The sequence below is a fragment of the Dermacentor albipictus genome, unplaced genomic scaffold, assembly GCF_038994185.2.
Source record: "Dermacentor albipictus isolate Rhodes 1998 colony unplaced genomic scaffold, USDA_Dalb.pri_finalv2 scaffold_29, whole genome shotgun sequence".
NCBI lineage: Eukaryota > Metazoa > Arthropoda > Arachnida > Ixodida > Ixodidae > Dermacentor > Dermacentor albipictus.
This window is the reverse complement of record NW_027225583.1, coordinates 1202177-1221485: the sequence shown is the minus strand read 5'-3', so window position 1 is coordinate 1221485 and position 19309 is coordinate 1202177. Positions and strand designations below refer to the sequence as shown.

Below are 19309 nucleotides of genomic sequence, written 5' to 3'. Positions count from 1 at the left end.
CCACTAGGTGTAATTCCTGAACTTGATCCCTGGGGATGAACAAATCATCCCAAATGGATCATCCTCGCTGTTAATCTGTGTGGACTAACCGTTCATCTCGTGGGGTGCAATGGTATGCGGACTAACCGTTCATCTCGTGAGGTGCAATGGCATGTGGACTAACCGTTCATCTCGTGAGGTGCAATGGCATGTGGACTAACCGTTCATCTTGTGAGGTGCAACAGCATTGGGACTAACGGTTAAACCTGGTACCGTTAGTCCATTGAGACTATCGGTTAGACATGGCCCCGTTAGTCCCAAAAGGGATTAATGGTTGTGGCAGCTCATTTAGTCCCTTAAGGGATGAACCACACACCCTTTTGACTCTCTTTTGCCTTAGAGTGTATGACATCGTGTTACCTTAACACACGTTTTCAACGAGGCAAGTTGTTTTCCAATTCTTTACTTAAAGATTAGGCGTTCGCCTCCGTAAACGTTGTGTTCTTTTTGTCTATAATGGAATATTTTCTATCAGTAAGCACCTTCTGTGGAACTTACACAATGAACTCGCCGTCAACAGGAAATTGAACATGCACGCACGTTGGACGAAATGACAAGCGCTTTTCGCATGTTAAAAATGAAGTCATTATTCGGGAGATCTAATGGCTTCCGCAGAGCTCAAAAGGCTTTTGAGCAGAATTTCATAGCATGTTACCCAGCATCCGACTGCATGACGCTTCAGCTATATTTTTTAACGTTTCGAGGGCCTCTCGCGAGAAGCGTGCGAGGCGTTCATGGAATGCCCACAAGAGGGTTGGTAGAGCTCCTATTAGAGAGATATGTATATGTTATATATGCTCGAAAGCAGTCCTCCGTTTCGTAAATGGTGTTTTTCCTACATGTTCTAAGTCCATTAAATTCTTAGAGCATCCTCGTTCCGGAAGGTGCCGCTGCGACTATTGTTTTTCATAGCACATGCCTCCAGGCCCTTGTGTTTCAAGGGCCCTAAGGAGGCAGTAGTGCTCTAGCCAGTTTAAGCATCTGACATATTTTGTGCATTGTATTATTCTTTCGCAACGGATTTTAAGGCTCATAGAACATGTCATTGTCATCGACATAATCTTATCACAGATAGATTTTACGCACTTTCGAGCGACTATTTTTAAGGCCCCTTTGCAGCAACGTGATATCAACTTCACAGAACTCATAACGACACTGCGAAATCATCACCATGGCCCTTGCACCAATAAAAAATTACATCCATCATTTGATGGTGGATAAGAAGTTATTAACATAACCAATCATTTCCCAAGGGATACCGAATGCGAATGACATCAACTTCATAGAACTCATAACTACACTGCAAACTCATAGCCATGGCCCTTGCGCCAATGAACAAAATATATCCATCATTTGATGGTATGATAAGACGCTGTTAACATATTTCACGGTTAGCCAAGAGGAAGTGCTTGCGAATGGAGCCAATGATTGCGTATTCTTTACTTCAAGGCTACGTTCCACAGCCCCCACAGATGCCCTGCTTGACTGCGCGTTATCTTTCTAATAGGTGCTTGCAATTTTATGCAGAGCATGCTGCGCAAGCACAATTGTAATGCATCTTGTCAATACTTTGAACTTTTCACCCAAAAAAAGAAGGATGCAATAACCGTTCTTCGTGACTCTTGCATACACATAGCAGATACCTATTCTGCGTTGCCGTAAGCATTGTGGTACGGCAGTAGCAGAATCTACATTTCTTCAGCAGCTGCTGCAGTTTCTGGGGCTGAACTGTGCCATACAAAGGGAGATATCGCCAGCTTTACAAAGGTAACAAAAGTCAAAAATAATCAATTAAAAAAAAAACCGCTGTTTGGTTGGACGAAGCATTCAAAGCGATAGCAAGGTTATGCACTGCGCTTCAGATTCTCACTCTGTGTTCTAACACTAGACGAGGGCGACGTGGCTAGAGACAGCACGTCGTACAATTGCAGTTGCGCAGAATGAATGGAGTGGTGCAGCGCTGAATCCACGCGTGCCACAACGCCGGCGCGATGATGAACGCCGGCAGTGGTGTTTCATGCGTTGCGCCTCGGTGGTGCATGAGACGATACCGATGGAAAACCGTTGACCCTTGTCAGCGCCAAAGGAAATAAGTAGAGATAAGTAGCTTGACATTTGGCTCTGCAATGACGACACCGTAGAGTCGGCTGAACGGAGTGTGAGGGCACGGTGTAAAGAATGCACTACAATTGCGGGCAACTTTCTGTGGCTATGCAGGAAACACTACGGAGGCAAATCGTGCCTGAGTGAGAACGCTTCGGAAAAGAGTCGTGCGTTTTAATTGACGTTAGTTTAAACTGTCGAAGGGAAAACATTAAACCTTTATTACCAAGAGTTAAATGAAGCAGAACACGAAACTGATTGTTAAGGTTCACTCATTTTGCGGCACCTCACACCCGCGTATGAGCAAACGCGAAATATTCGCGCGTGAAAGCTTCGTTCGTTGAGCGTCTGTTCCAAGCAACCAAAGTGCTGCCAAACGCGGCCGGACTACTTGGCGTGGCAACACATGTGCAGCAGCCACGTGCCCCGTAGCTTTCCCTCCATAGCACAGAAAGTTTTCCGCGGCCATAGGAAGGAGTGTCACCTGACAACCTTGAAGACGTCATACAAAGAATATAAAGGTGCAGTAGGCCTTAGTCACGTGATAGGCAAGCGGTGATTCTAGTCTGCTTGATTTGGTTGCATCTGCGGCGGGCACTTTCCAACAGACGTAACGTCTCAACACGATGAAGTCCAAGTCTACGCAGCGCTGGCACCTTCTGTGGAGGAGTGGATAAAACACCCTTCTATTTGCACCTGTCAGCCTGAACTATTGATGACAAGGGCCAACGTAGAATTGTGCCGATGACCAGCGCCGACTTTGCATACCCAGGTTGCCATACGGTCACCTATTCCATACAATGGAAAGTAGATGGCAGAGGAACGAAACATATAATGGGTGGGATATTGCGACGGATTCGACGATTGCGATTGGCCGAGATACAGTCATGAGATTCCCTAGTCGAGTCGCCTAGCGAAGACCATGCTATGAAAATTGGAGACCTTTAGTGCAGTTGCGCTGACGTGTGCGGATGTGAACTCAGACGCTTATAATGCTTCTGCATGGATTGGGCTTCCGTAAGACATCCATCGTCCCTAATGTAAATAAAAAAGACAGTTTGATCCTTCATGCCTACTAACGGGAGTATTCGTCTTTGGGCACTGCGGATTTTGGCCTAAACGCCACCTCCAGCAGCAACAAGACGAACGTGGCCAGTGTGACCAAAGCATGCTGGCTATTCATGGTAAGCAAGCATTGAAGGTTCAAGCGTGTGACGCAGTCGAGTCTTTGTAATGTCACTCAGGTAAAACACGGAACCGCCACACATTACACAGGCGTGCTGTGGTTTAAAGTGTAAGACAGCGACACCAAAATAGCGAACAAATGCACACCGCAGTTTATGGTGCACATCAGCTTATTTGACCAAGCACGAGACCACTCTCGGGTATCCTGGGTAGGTTTCTAGGCGATAGCGCTGGCGATTCCACTAAACGGTGGTGTGTTGCGCAAGTGACCGACACTTTTAAAAATTCTGTCGTCATGAGTCAGGCGCCATAGACTTCCTCCATGTTTCAAGGCATCGCATTTCAAGCGAAGAACGATCCGCGTGGTAGCGTTCAACCAATCGGGACTTTTCACGTGCGTCCATGGCTGTACCGACCGGCGCACCTAAAGGTTACCACGTACTAAACAATCTCGAATGGTCCAGCAATCACGTGGGCAGAATCCTACACAAGAGGCAACGGCTGAGCACGAGGCCCCGGAGAGCGGGAGAGGCGGCGTCAGAGAAGGTTCGCTTGTCGAGGTTAGTGGAATCATGTGACGCTCCCTCTTAATTTTTCCCCCTTCCGCCATAGGCCGGGTAACCGGCACCGTCGTCTTTGCAGCCAAGTGCAATGCACGTCTCTCGCGTTCCTTGAGGCGTGTTAACCATAAACATCACGGCCCGCGCATGCGCCGTCGATAGCGTCAGCGCATGGCATTGGGGCCGATGGCGCCAACGGGCTTCAAGCATTCATATGATTGATATCAAAATAGAATATCATGGACATAATCCTAGTTCAAGTAGGAGCAAGTAGGATTCATAAAACTAGACCGCAGCAGGCAAGGGTTCGTGTTGGGGACGCGAACACTTAAATGCACGATTAAAACAGTGCAGCCTCATCATAAAATGTTTTACAGCGCAGCTTTTTGACGCCCGCTCCTGTTGTGTGGTGCTTTGTAAACCGATTGGGCGAGCACACAGAAAATAAAAGCGAACGTGTAGTGCAGCAGGAGATGAAAGCACAGGGAATGAAAATGAAAGCGGAGCAGGAGGCTACAGTGAACGCATGTGGTCGAAAGCGGACAACGAGGGTATGGCGAAAGGATGAGGAGGAAAGAACAGTGCTGCACGAGGCTACGAGATGGCGCCATAGTATTGTAATCTGATCGTATGCGTGATACGAATTGTGTAGCATCTTCTGGAATCCACGCGGGCACCAGCGATGACACTGGAATGATCGACGATACATAAAAGCTGACGCGCTTGACCCAGATGATAAGATTTTCGATGATCGCAGACTCTGCTCGCAGCTATCGTTGGGCTTGATTGTTACTTGTTTTGCAACTAGTCGCTATGTTTGCGGCGTGCGGCACGAGGCAGATTGTCCGCACGAGGATATATATCGCGAAATGAAAACACGTATACAGGTGGGCTCGCATTTTGCATTAGGGTGTATTATAATCATCAGTGAAGCTTTTTCATTTCCTTATGCCGGAATTTTCTGATTTATTCAGATTGGGAATTCTTCGGGAAGAAATGATTAAAAAAGCACCCTGATATTTTGATCTGTATTTCAGTTCAACACTAGTTTCCTAATCTTAAGCGGGGTACCTGGTGTAGATATGAAACATGTGGTACGGAAGGCGCTCCGTAGTCATTTGCAAGCTGAAGGGGATAAGGAAGTTAAAAAAAGCTTCACCTGCTCAAACCACAGTTAACCAAATCTTTCCCACTGAAGCTTGATAGACACACCGAAGTCACCCTGGCACGAGTCAGAATAGGACACACTTCTGGCACACATAAATACCTCTTGACTGCAGCGGACCCACCGACGTGCGAACATTGTGGTGAGAACCTAACCGTCCTACATGTCCTCATCCAATGTCCTGAACTTCACCGAGAGCAAGCGGCTCATTTTAGGGAACACTACTCCCACCATATACCCCCACCTCCCTCGATGTTCTTATCAGAGGATGCACTTTTTAACTTTACAAGAGTGCTTAAAGATCTTGCTAAAGTTAACTTTCTAGACATCACCTCATTCCATCCTAACCATCAGATTGTGCCTCACAGGGGGGGTACAGTCTGATGCACAAAAGTATGTCTGAGCTCTCGCACTTCTTGCGTAGGCAAGAATTGTACAGCAAGGGAGTCGTACAATCCAGAATAATTTAACATGCGTGCCTTTAGCGAATGCAAATCCATTTTAGTAATTATTTTAGAATTGATGTACTAATATCTATAGATCGATCTTACGTGCAAGCCTCTGTACAGCCTTTCTTTTAAGTCATAATCTAAACTCGCAATCTTGCTAAATCGAAACACATGTCATAGCGCTCTTTGGCCTCAGATGCCCTTGCGCCAAAGAACTCCAATCATCATCACCATCCTCTCCTCTAACCCATGATTCCAAAGGAAGCTGGGTGGGTAGTTACGATTGCAAAGTTATGTGCGATAATGCTAAAGCATGTTTTTGATACACCGCGGCAAGAGCTGGTAACCCCCTTGGACAATTTTTAATGACATTGGATGCCAAAAAGAAGCGCGTATCTTGTGTATTCTTGTGTTCACAGTACGCTCGAGAGATGGCGTTACCGTTCCGTTTCGGCAGAATCACCTAGTTTCGAGCGGCGTAGTTGCAGACGATGAGCGAATCGACTTTATTCTGAAATAGACAAGCAAGTGATTCACATAAGCTACTTAGTAAACTAAATTCATTAAAAAAATTTCCAGCTCGATGCTTAACGTTTGCGCGTGTGACGACGTGGTTTAGGTAGACTAGTCGTATATGCTTGGCAATCCTATTTCGGTTACATACGGTATGCACCTATGCAAGTGAATGATCTGGTCGACGGGCCTCCAGTTATGCACACACAAAAGCTGAGGCTGCACAGAAGTTATGTGTGATGTCGATGACATTCCAAGTGCAGCACTCCGACCTGTGGGTCTCGCTGGATGGATGGATGGATGAATGAATAACTTTCTTGAGGTCCGTTGGTGCGCACGATTAGCGCATAGCGGGCGCTAACCTCTCCGTCCACATCGGGACAGACAGAGCCATGCCCCTCCGCTGCGTCAGGGGCCCGATGGACAGCCCAGAGTTGTGCTTCAAGGTTCGAGCTGCGTAGAGCTCGGTCCCACACTTCCTTGGAGGTCCTGGTCCCCGGCGCCAGGGGGCAACCCCAGAGCACGTGAGCAAGGCTAGCTATATGTTTACAAAGGCGACACGCATTGTGAGGGTGTGCGTCCTGAAAGATAATGTGCAGGAAGGCCGGGCATAGGTAGATGCCCTGGATCATCTGAATTTTTTGTGTTTGCCGCAGAGTCTTGACTCATTGCGCCGGCACACTCTTGCCGAGTCGCTTGCACCTTGATGTCCGAGTGCTCGGAGAGAACAAGGACGTGCGTTATGACGGTCACGTGTTTGCTGTGACACTTTCGCACACTTGATTACCGAACTGCGCAGAGTTGCTTGCAGAGCGTGGATTTCTCCCCAGGGAACTGCGGTCGTCTTTACCTGCCGCGTACCAATGTCGATGAATGCCTTCAACGTAATGGTCCTGCGTCTCCGTGCGGATCTCTCTTTATGCCCCCTTTCCCCCTCTCTCAGTTTCCTGTGGAGCTAGCAGGGATTTTGCGAATTGCCTTGATTTTGTGCAACCCTGATATTTTCCTTTTGTTCCTCTGTGTGAACATATGTTTGCATTTCTACAAACCCTCCCACTAATAATAATAATAATAATAATAATAATAATAATAATAATAATAATAATAATAATAATAATAATTTAGTGTTCATTATAGTGCCCAGCGGTCGTATTCTGTAAAGCTTCGCTTTGAAAACACTTCGGTCTGGCTGTTACGTCAGGGTGACGTCAAGCGGTGAAAAATGGGAACGTCGCCGTACCAGGGAGACCAATATAAGAGAGGCGTACTGCCGTAAAGTGACGTCACCATTTTAGTTTGTACTGTGCGGATGATATAGTAATTAAAGGATGTTGCTAGTTTGGTAAAAACCATATTGGTTTGTATACAACACTTGCACATTTAATTTCCGGTAATTACGGAGTTTCCGACGCGGACAGCTAGTGGTTTAATTTTTATCTGCGTTGTTCTATTCATTATTATCGCTAGGTGATGCGCCATACGTTAAGCAATAAAACCGCTTCCCTGCGTGTAGGCCGCGGACATAGTAGGATTTTGTTCAACCGTGGCTGATCTTAGGATGGACCATTGCGATTAGACTTTCGGCCACACATCCCACAACTTCGAGAATCTTGTCGCGGTCAAAGAAGCGCTCTTGTCTGCGGCTTTCTCCTGCAGCGTAAAGAGAAATGTCGCAACTCTTTTTCCGTTCCCTCCACCGTAATCACCCTAGCGCAGGTGGTAATGATGCGACTGACTGACGGTTGCGACAACCCAATAGATTTTACATTCCCGATGCGCTGCTGAAAACAACCCGTAGCAAAAAAAAAAAGGTGTAGTGCTCAGAGCATTAGTTGCAGTGGCAACGCTACTAAATCTTGTGGTCCGCGATAATCTAGTACGTCGCCAATCCATCGCATTTTCTTTTGGGGGCACCGAAAGTGCCTTCTGAACTCGGCTTCGCTCACGTCGAACGTCTCACGCCGTTGCCACTCCTCAAGTCGTTGTCTTTGGCCAACGCTCGCCTGCAACACAACCAAAAAAGCCACTATCCCCACCCCCCTCGTCGCGACGACCAGAGACTAGCAGACCGCCACGGTTGCCCTAGCAACCCTCACGATCACGTTCGTCATTGCGCGCGACCCTCGAGCGAATCACTTCGTCCCGTTTTCTCTCGTGGCACACGACGGGCTCCTTCCGAGATGATTGGCAACCTGTGCGATGAGAACAAAACTTGTTGTCATGCCAACCAGGGATAACGACAACGAAGCGCTGACCATTGGTGTTCGTGAGAGGGAACCCGTTCCAATGCGAACCGTTACAAAATACGGCCACGGGAACAGCTTCAAAGTATTAGAATTACTGCACTGATATATAATACACAAGACACAATTCACAAAAAATACAAATATGATAGACTTAAAAACTCGAGGAATACAAACAAGTATGGAAAAATAAAACAAGAAGAAGGGCTTAAAAAAGGAGGTAATCGTACAACATGATTATCTACATATGTACACACGGAACACTTGCAATGAACTCGAAATATATCAAAAAAAATTTTTAAAAATCTAGGCTTGAAGAAGGAATTGTGTGGCTACAGAAGCGTTAGGTTCTTCGTTCGAACCCACGTAAAGTCACGCATTCACCCCCTCGAAAGTGTCTTTACCGTCATAACGTAGTTTGTGGGGAAAAGACAGATTTAAATAAGACACTTGCTTAGTGGTTCGGGCGGGTGAGAAAAGCGGCTACTACCAAATGCAGATGTTCAAGGTTGGTTGCCTCAAAGGTGTCGGAAGTTAGAAAAGGTAATATTACATATAAGAAATACAGAAAGGCGAAAGTGAGATGCAAACGCCTTCGCGAATGAATTTATCATTTGTGTTTATTAGCAACGCTTGGCTATAGGAAGTCTAATTTCCCCAAGCCAGAGTCGATGCGATACAAATTTAAGACGATATTTTATATTTCCTTACGATTAAAATGTGACGCGAGCAAACATCGCTCCTATGGTAATTTTAGCTCATGCAGGACACAACCAACTTCTGGTCCTCTTCGCAACTTATGGTCCCTGAAATGTTAGCGCTTCTGAGACACCAAATTTGTCAACCACGTGCTCTAAACACTGCCTTTCTGCAGTCTTTCTCTACTCGAGCTGTCCGTCATTCGTCCATGCTCCTTTCGCAACGTCCCGCCGAATACATCGTTTAATCACGTGAAAAGTTTGTATTGCAAACAAATCTGTTATTGTCACCAATATGGTATTCCTAGAAAACAAACAATTTTTGTCGCAAAAGCCACACCCAGTGTCGCATATTGTTTGTTGAATGCAGCCTGTTGAGTATGTCTACGTAAATGAATGGAGCCGAACTGTTTGTTAAGAAATTCCCTGGAGACTGCAGTTCCACACGCACTGGATGACGGAACTGCAAGTTTAATGCGCATACGCGTCAGTTTGCGAAGATGGAGCGGCAGAGTGCAGAAAATAAAATAACGCGAATGAACAGCGCAATGCGTCGGAATAAAAAGGCTCTAAACACGGCGTGAATTGCAGATGTCCGAGAAGAGAACAAGGCATGATTCGAAAAGGCGAATTCGAAAAGAGTTCGGTCGCCGGACCGTTACTATACTCTCTATGTTTGATGATGCGGGAAAGCACGCGCTAATTGGCCGTGGTAGGGATGTGCGGTTGTCTCGACTGGCAGAGCGAAGTGGCAGTTCTCGGCCTTCAAACGGGTACAACCCATTTGAGCGTACGTCTATGCTCCAGCAGCCCCTTCCCGTGAGATAAGAGGGGCACATTAGCCTTCTTGTTGCAGGTTTGCCACGCATTTACACGAAAGAAACGCACCTTGAGGCCGAAATAAACGTACCGTGTCAGTGCTTTGTTCAAAAATGAAAAAGAAAGGACGTTACCATTCTGCTCACTAGAAACATTCCAGATGGCGTATTTATCGGTATGCCTAGCCGAGTATAAGCGTCATATCTTTCCAGGGAATGACACATTCGTAGCCCCTCACACACACCGGGACGGACACCGCTTTTGAGTCCGATCAATTATACCTAATATGGCATAGTGAGTTCTATCAAACGCGACCATTCCTGGCTCTGATGGACAAATGTACTGTCAAGCCACGCCTCTCTTTCTAAACACCCTCCGCGAAGCTAACTCTACAGATTACCTCTGCTTGCGTCACGACTGGTGCGACAAAGATTGCGTCTGCGCAGGGTACACATGCACGATCGGACATTGACCTCATTTCTCTACGCAACGAGTAGGCTGCTTGGCTAAGTTATGGTTGCAAAGATATGAGCGATAAAGCTATAGCACGTTTCTCGTACGCTGTGGTTTCAGCAAGCGACCACCTTGGATCATTTTTGAGGACGTTCGACGCCAAAAATAGAATTACACGTCGTCTGTATTGCCTGATGCATCGATTACGCTATTACAGGTGGGTTACTAGTAAAAACTTCCCTAGCCTTCAAGTGGTGGTTAAAGGAAATAGTCAGAAACACAAGCGAATTAAAATATACCGAGCACGGACACCGATGTAGCGTTCATGGAACTTGCTTCACTAGTGGTTTGCTGTTAAATGATTATGCATACCTCCCGATAGCTGGTCTATGCAAATTAAGTTGTTTCGTTTAGCTTTGCTAATGCGCTGCTTTCCACATAGCCATTGACTGCTGCTGTTCACTGCTGTGAAGCAATGACTCTAATAGCTCTATTCAGCGTTTGCATGTAGTACGTTGTTTAGTATTCTCATCGCTTTTACGAGTCAGGCAGCGCACATATTTTTTTAACGCACAATGTTACCTATAGAACTTCCGTGTAATAAAGTATGGCATCGTGCTATCTTATCACACGTTTTCAACGAGGCAAGTTGTTTTCTAATGTTTCAGTTAAAGATTAGGTGTTCGCCTCCGTAAACGTGGTGTTGTTGTTTTTTTTGTTCCTATAATGAAATATGTTGTTTCAGCTACCACCTTTTCAGGAACTTACACAATGAGCACACCGTCAAGAGGACATTGAACATGCATGCCCGTTGGACGAAATGAGAAGGGCTTTAGGGATGTTTAATTAGAAGTGCTATATTCGGGAGGCCTAAATACTTCCGGAGAGCTCAAAAGGCTTTTCAGCAGACTTTAGTAGCATGTTACCCACCATCCGAGTACATGAGGCTTCAGGGAGCGTCTTCTTAATATTTCGAGGGCTTCTCACGAGAAGCATACGAGACGTTAATGGAATGCCCACAATTGGGCTGGTGGGCCTCTTTATTAGAGAGGACTGTATGTGTTGTATATTGCTGCAGTGTGCACCATTTGGTGATTCATAAGACGTTATTTAAAGGACGATTATGGAGGTGCAAGAGGATTGCTGATGGAGCCAAAAATTCCTTGGTCTTTGTCTCATAGGCTACGTTACACAGCCGCCAAAGGTGCCTTGACTGGCTGTAGGATATCATTTTAATGAGCACTTGAAATATTATGCGCAACATGCTGCACAAGCGGAGTATCATTACCTTCTGTCAGTAGCGTCACCCTTTTTACGAAAAGCAAAAAAAAAGAAAACAATGTTTTGTGGTGACTTGCTTACAGATGAGAGATACTTATTCTGTGTTGCCGTAAGAATTGTGGCGTTTCGTTGTCTCGGATATCCGTCTACGTACAGCATTACACTTTCACTGCAGCTGCAGTTTCTGAGGCTGAATGGTGCCATGCAAAGGGAGATATCGCCAGTATTGCAACTGCAAAAGTAGAAAAAGAAAATCAAGCAAAAAACAAAGAGCAGCAGTTTTACTTGGATGAAACATTCAAATTGATAGCAAGATTATGCGTTGTCACTTGAGATCCTCCCGCTGTGTTCTAACACTAGGTGAGGGCTTTCTGTCTCGACACTGCAGGTCGTACAACTGTAGTTGCGCAGAATAAATGGAGTCGTGCAGCGTTGTGACATGGCTTGTCAGAACGCTTGTCAGTGCTAAAGGCAATAACTAGATATAAGTAGCTTGACATTTACAATCCATTCGACGAAGACAAGTGTATGCTTTGATGCGCGTCATCGACACTTATCCTCAACAAAAGTGCAAATTTGTTACGGGGAAGCTCGAGCCATCGTCACAACACTATGAGGGTGTGGTACATTGCGGAAGGAATACGCTATCAGGGGGCGTCACTTGTCATACCTTAAGCCTAGTCAATGCAAATAATGTAGAGGAGAAGTGGGCTCCAGCCATGTGATATGCAAGCTGTTGATTCTAGTCGGCTGACTTTTGTTGCGTCTGCTGCGGGGATTTCAGAAGACGCGAAAATATGAGGCTTGGCAAACACAAGCCCAGGTTAGTGAAGGTTCAAGCGTGCGACAAAGTCGCGTGTTTCTTATGTCAGCCACAGGTAACGCACCGAACTACCACACGTTACGTAGGTGCGTGTGGTGATTCAGGGTGGAAAAACAAGCAAGAAAAGAAGCACCGATTTTTTAGGTGCAGAACAGTTGATTTCACCAAACACCGAGAATTCTCGATGGCTTTCGAGTTGAGAGCACAGCCACTTCACTAATGGCGTTGTTAAGCTCTAGTGACCGAATTTTAAAAGATTCTATCGTCACGGGTCAGTCGCCCAGACATTCTCCAGGTTTCAAGGCAACGCGCGTGAAGCGAACAACGTTGCGTGCGGAAGAAGAAAACCACCCGTTGCTTCCAACGTGCCAGCATGCCTGTGATGGCAGGTGCCACTAAAGGTTACCACGTACCATACAAAGTCGAATGGTCTCTCAACCATGTGGCCCAAAGGCGCCACAGAGCGGGAGTAGTGACGTCAGAGAAGGTTGGCTAGACGAGGCTTGCGGAGTCAAGTGGAGCTCCCTCTTAGTTCTTTTTTCCCTCCTCCATGGTGCGTTTGACCGGCTCCATCGTGTTTTGCGGCCAAGTGCACTGCAGGTCGCTCGCGTCCCTCGAGACCTTCTGACACTAAACATCACGGCTTGCGCATGCGCCGTCGAAAGCGTCATCGCCCGATGGAGGCGCCGGCGGCGCCACCGGGTTTTGTAGCCTCTATGTGGTGGCTGTTGCAACAAAATATTATGCACACGAAATCGGCTGAAGTAAAAGCAAGGAGCATACCTAAAAGCAGACAGCTGGCAAGGGTTTGTGCTGGCTATGCAAGCATTTAGATGCCCAATTAAAACAGTGTGACTTCACTATCAAACGTTTTAGTGCGCAGCTCTTGGACGCCAGTTCCTGCGGCGATCGTCGCGACATTGTCCTCCGTAACCGAACCAACGAGCAAAGCGAAAGATGAAAGCGAAGGCGGAGAGCAGCGGGAGATGAAAGCAGAGAGTGCGAGGAGGAAAGCGGTGGAGGAGAGTATGGCGAAAGGGGGAGGAGGAAAGCAGAGTGCCGCACGAGACTACGAGAGCCATCTCGTAGCCCAACGCGAATTGTGTGGTTCTTTCTAGAAGCCATGAGGGCCCCTACGATTACACTGGAACATTCGACTAGCCACGCATGAAAGCCGACGCGCTTGACCCGCAGACCAGATTTTCGACTATCGCCGACCCTGCTCGCCGTTAATGTCGTGCTTGGGTGTCGTTTGCTTTGCAACGCTTCGCTCCGTTTCCGACCTGCCGCACGGGGCAGATTGTCCGCGCCAGGCAATTTATCGCGAAATAAAAAAAGCGCAACCCACTCCTGGCTGAGCAACGTTGGGCTGTCCAGCAGGCCCACGATGCGGCTGGCTGGCTAGGCCTGTCGGTCCCTACATGGGAGCGGCCCGCGACGTGCTAATACGCGTTCTACAGGACTTTAAAATAAAGGTTACTCAATAAATCAATCAATCAATCAATCAATCACTCAATCAGTCAATCAATCATTCAATCAATCAATCAATCGCTTTTTCGATTTATCCTGATTGTGGTTTCTTCGAGATGAAATAATTAATACAATATCTGGATATTTTCGTGTACTTAAAGAGGACAGCAGTTTTTTGCTCAAAAGGTATTTTAGTGTGTAGTATTTAGAGACGCCCTCTCCTAATGATCCCCAATTACCCCTGGTTCATGCGAGATGATTCTAACTTAAGCTTGCAAATTTCCTGACTTCATCATACCACAAAATTCTTTGCCATCTAAGAACTTCGTTCCCTTCTCTTCGAGCTGTAATTCTAATGGTAGGCCTTTTATATGTCCTACGCATTGCTTGAACTGTCTAACTGCACCTCTTCCTTTTATTGTCGATAAGAACATCGTCTACGCCCATTTGCGGTCTATTCCCCGCCGCTGTCTTCTTGTCTCTTAACGTTACGCCTGATTTTGTTGGATCGCTCGTTGACTCACACGTGGTACAGTGGATATAAATAGGCGGAAGATGTTTCAACTTCTCAGACTCCTTAGTTTATATACGTTATGGTAGTCAGTCACCACTACACGAGCGCTATAAGCTGTTATCTTTTTCCTTGTTCCACTACCTTAAGTGATTAGTGTTGCCGGATGCTGCAAAATAAGCGGGAAGTTGTACTCGGTAGCTCTGGTTCACACTGTTGTTGTTAATTTTGGCTAGTAAAATCTTCAGCCTTTGTGGTGTAATCACTTGATCATTGTCAGTCATATATCATGGCGGAACACTATTACATTGTAATTTACGGCAACTCTGTATAGGAAGTTTCACGTTTCATCGAGCTCGGCGCTATAGAAAAAATATCAGTGGGGATATAGAGGTGTTAATGCGTCGCCGCACAAAAAAAAAATGGTTTGAACACCAAGCGCAGATGTACGACTCAGCTTGAATAATAATGTTCTTCGAATTACAGCTAGGACGGGATTCTAGCGTCGATGAAATATGCAACTACAAATACGACGTCATCAAGCTCAATCTGATTTGTTTTTCTTCATTCCCCTTCACTTGCTCTCGTACACATAGCTACAACTACTGTTCAAGGCAGCATTTCCAATAAATGTTTTTTTTTTCGGGATGCGTTTGGACAAAGCGCCTGTCACAATCGCCGAGACAAACGCACTCATTCACTCTAATCAATTCGCCGTCGAGAAAGATAAGCGACACGAGGAAGTGATGGCGATAGAAAGAGCACGTTGGGAAGCTGATTTCTGCTTTTTCATTGCAATCAATTCATAAGCATTGTGACAAATTATAGTAAAAGAACTTAACCAGATATCCGCCTGTTGGAGAAAGGGATTTGGTAAAATACGTACAGAAGCAAGGGTTCCGTTTTCCTTCCTAACATAAGCAGGAGAGTGTGCGTGTTGGATAGAGATAGAGAAACAGAGATGGAAACTAAGCGAGGGAATGAAAAGAAATGTGCACGATCTGTGGAATCCTAGCAACGTGCGATGAAATATAGCGACCAAAAATATAATAAAGAGCAGGCCACCATGAAGATTTATGAAACGCCTCAAATATTTTTTCTTTACTTGCGTTCACGAAAGAGAAGAGAGGCTAAAAATAGAGCACTTCGATAAGTGAAAAAGCTACAGAAATTCTGAGAATTGTTTAATAATACGAAAACATCTTTTTGGCTCCGAGGTCACTTCGTTCTTGCGTAGTTCTGCTTGCTTGTTTTTCTGAGCTTCTGTTCTTCTTACCATGGCGCTTCCAGTGGCAAGAATGTTTACGTCTTAGCACCCAATTGTCAAACTTTCTCGCCGCATCTGGCCTCATTAGTGCAGTCGTTGCAATTAAGCCGCGACAGCGGACACGAGCACGCCTCGACGGAACACAGTGGACGAGCCAGAACACCAGCAGCTACCGCAGTATCCCGTGAGGCATTGCATGATGGTAGAGTGCATTGCCGCATTGACGTGTTTTACACTCGCTGTCGCTCTCGCAAGACTGTGTTGCGCGCGCGTTCCTTGCCCACGCAACGCCTCGTCTGCGTTCTCACTGCGCCTTGCTAAGGCCGAATGAAAACGCGCCAAGCGTCTCAATACTCTCGCTTGCCTGTGAGGCGTTCGTAGCTCGAAGGACGCTCCGCAGTGTGCAACTGGAGATTTTCAACCCAAAATCTCAAGTGGGCCAACGCCCAAACTTTCGCCCACCTCCAAATTTAAGATGACTGACTCTCCAAATTCAAGTTGGCCCCACCCCCGTATTTAGGTTGGCCCAGTCTGAAATTTCAAGTTGGCGCACCCCTAAATTAAAGAAGGACCGTCCTCACATTTCAAGCTGGCCCGCCTCCAAATTTCAAGTTGACACAGCCCCAAATTTCATGTCAGCCCATCCTCAAATATCTATTGGCCCGCGCCTGCTATAAGCTTCCTCATGCATGTTCTAAAGAGCCTTAAGTGTCTCTACGAGTGTTCTTTTTATTTTTGGTTTGAACTGTTCTCTTCGCTTATAGGCTACCAGTCATGTACAGGGTCGTCCACTCTTAGTTAGAATGGCGCTCCGTGCTGCCGACGCTCCGCGGCGCGCCTCTGTCGGGCGCCGGAGAAACTATTGCGCAGGTGCAGTGAGAGCCGCAGGCGGGGCTTCGCGCGTCGTCTGCTACAGTGCGCCCTGTGTTGCGGTGAAGTGGACTTCAAATTTGCACTGCCTCCGCAGAACGCCGATCGGAGAAACGTTTTTGAATAAACAACAGACTGCTGAGAAGCCTATCAGCTGCTTTTATCCCGCTGCAGCAACCGTAGCAAAGCTTCCTGCGTGCCTGGTGATGTTGAAACACACAAATAAGCATACCGGGGAGAAAATGCGCGCCGCGTAATATTCGATGCTTTATACTACTGCTGCAGCACTACGATACGCCAGTATTTTTAATTTTTGGCATGTTGCTGAGTAGCTGGTAATAAGTGTTAGCAGACGCCTGGTGTTGTCTGCTGAAATCTCAGCGCAACGAAAATTAATTGGAGCGGAATAGTAATAGTGGAGGTGGAGCTACATTTTCAGTCTCCTATTTTACCTTCCCACAGATACAGGTAGACGGCCAGATGGACTCATCAGCGTTTGAAAACAATCCCTAAGGCTCAAGCGGGCACGAGCGATTTGCTCATACATCTAGGCGCCGGAAGTCCGTTCGCGGCGAGATAAGAGCAGCACATTTTCCTTCTGCTTCAGCTCTGTACCTAAATTGAGAGAAACGGGGTCAGTCTTGCGGCTGGAAATGTTCCTGATTACGCAGTTTTGTCTATGCCCAGCCGAAGAAGCTTTAAATATTTCCACCGTATCGCACATTCGTACCCCTCAGAGACACCGAGACCAACAACACTTTTGAGTTCGATAAATTGTACATTGTACGGCACAGTGAGCTTTCTTAAGCGCGACCATTCCAGGCTTGGATGGGGAAATGTACTGCCGAGGTCCGCCTCACTCTCTCTCTCTCTCTCAACTCCCCGGACGAGATCAACTCTAGAGTTTAGCTCCGCTTCACGCTTGGAGGCACAAGGGCTCGATCTGCGCATGGTACACAAGTATGATCGGGCAATGGCACCGTTTCACCACACAACTATTCTTAAGTAAGCTGCGTGAGAAACTTTTGGTTGCAAATATATGGTGCAATAATAGTACAGCATGTTTTTCGTTACCTATCTGCTTCAGCAAATGACCCCCATTAACCATTTTAAAGAGATTCCACGGGAAATAGAATTACACGTCTTTTTTACTGCCCGATTCATTGATTACGCTAGTACAGCTTTGCTTATTGTATAATGTTTCCATTGTCTAAGGCCCCGCTTTAAGGAAAAATCACGAAAGCAAACTAATGAATTTATACTCAGACTTACTCCGGTAATCATTCATTTTGAAAAGTGCCAAAAACACATCCACAAGGAAGAGCACAGGACCAGAGCTGATCCTGCGCTCTTCCTTGTCGATGTGTTTTTTTTGTAGCGGTTTAAAGTGAATGGCCCGTACCAACCAACTCGAACCCAATCTCTTGTCATATTACACTAATGGTTTGCTGTGAAATAATTCTGCATACCTCCCTATATCTGCTATATGCAAAATAGGTTGTTTGGTTTCGCTTTCCTAATGCGCCGCTTTCCACGGAGTTATTGACTTTATTGACTGGCGCTGTTCAGCGCTATCACGCAATGACCCTAATGAGTCTGTTCAGCGGTTCCAAGTGGAATTGCTCAATATTCTCATCTACCAGGACAAGTCATGCAGCGCACTCAATATTTTTCATCAGTGATATGTTATGTAAAGCACTTCAGTTTTTTGAAGTCAGGCATCTATAAAGTATGGTGCAAACTTATCACGCGTTTTAAACAAGGTAAATTGTTATTGAATTCCAGGTTACATATTAGTTGCCTCTCTTTGAAATCTTCGCGTTCTTTTTTTATACTTTCGAATATCTTGTTTCCGAGAGCACCTACTTGTCATTTACAAAACTAACTCACGTTCAAGAGGATATTGAACATAGATGCACATTGAACCAAATGGCAAAGGCTGGAGGGCTGTTGAAAATGAAATGCACTATTTGCGAAGCCTTATGGCTTCTGGAGAGCTTAAAGGGCTTTTCGGAAGAATTTAGCGGGATGTCTCATGGCTCTTTTTTTAAGGTTTCGAGGGCCTGTCACCAGAAGCATACAAGCTGTTCAGCAAATATAAACGAGGGGGCTTGTAGGGGACTTGTTGAGAGAAATGTATATGCTATAAACGCTCGTACGTTCATCATTTCGTCAACAATCGAGGGGGTACATCCACTGCCTATGGAGCCAAATAGTACATCTTCATCACCCAAAGTCTATAGTTCCAGCCCTTAAATATTCGCTGCCTCTCTGCAGCTTATTTTGTCTAACAGCTGCTTGAAATTTTATGCGGAGCATGCTGCTCAAATAGAATTGCAAAGACACGAGTGAATAGCTTGCGCGTTTTCACGTAAAAAACGAAGAACTAATAAATCTCTCGTCGCGACTACTCGATGCGCATGGCAGGAACCTGTCCTCTGTTGCCGTAAGCATTGTGGCGTTTCGTTGCCGCCAAGATTCGCCATGATGCGGCAGCCACAGAAGCTACACTTGTCCAACTGCAGCTTTAGTTTCTCAGGCTGAATCTAGCCGTACAACGTGAGATAGCGCAGTTTTTACGCAGGCAAAAAAAAAGAAAAACAGAATCAAGTGGAAAAGAGATTAACCGCAGTTTTGTCTGGGTGAAGAATTCACAGCCATCGCAAGGTTATCCGCTTGGCTTGAGATCCTCACACTGTGCTGTAACACTAGGTGAGGGCGATAAAGCTTGACACAGCAGGTCGTTGTGACCAGGGGTGGGACAACGATTGTGAGCGCTAAAGGAGAGAGAGCGTATTTTCAAATCAGCAAGATTTGAGTCCGGCGTCTTTTTAGTGAGCCTGGGCACGCTCCGTGGATG

At 46.2% G+C, this 19309-nt stretch overlaps 1 long non-coding RNA gene across 1 annotated transcript in view; it reads left to right on the top strand.

Annotated features, from left to right (window-relative positions):
- The window catches only part of LOC139052684 (uncharacterized), a 1258229-nt gene that overhangs the window by 841256 nt on the left and 397664 nt on the right, over positions 1-19309 (top strand). The gene's annotated exons all lie outside the window — the stretch shown is intronic.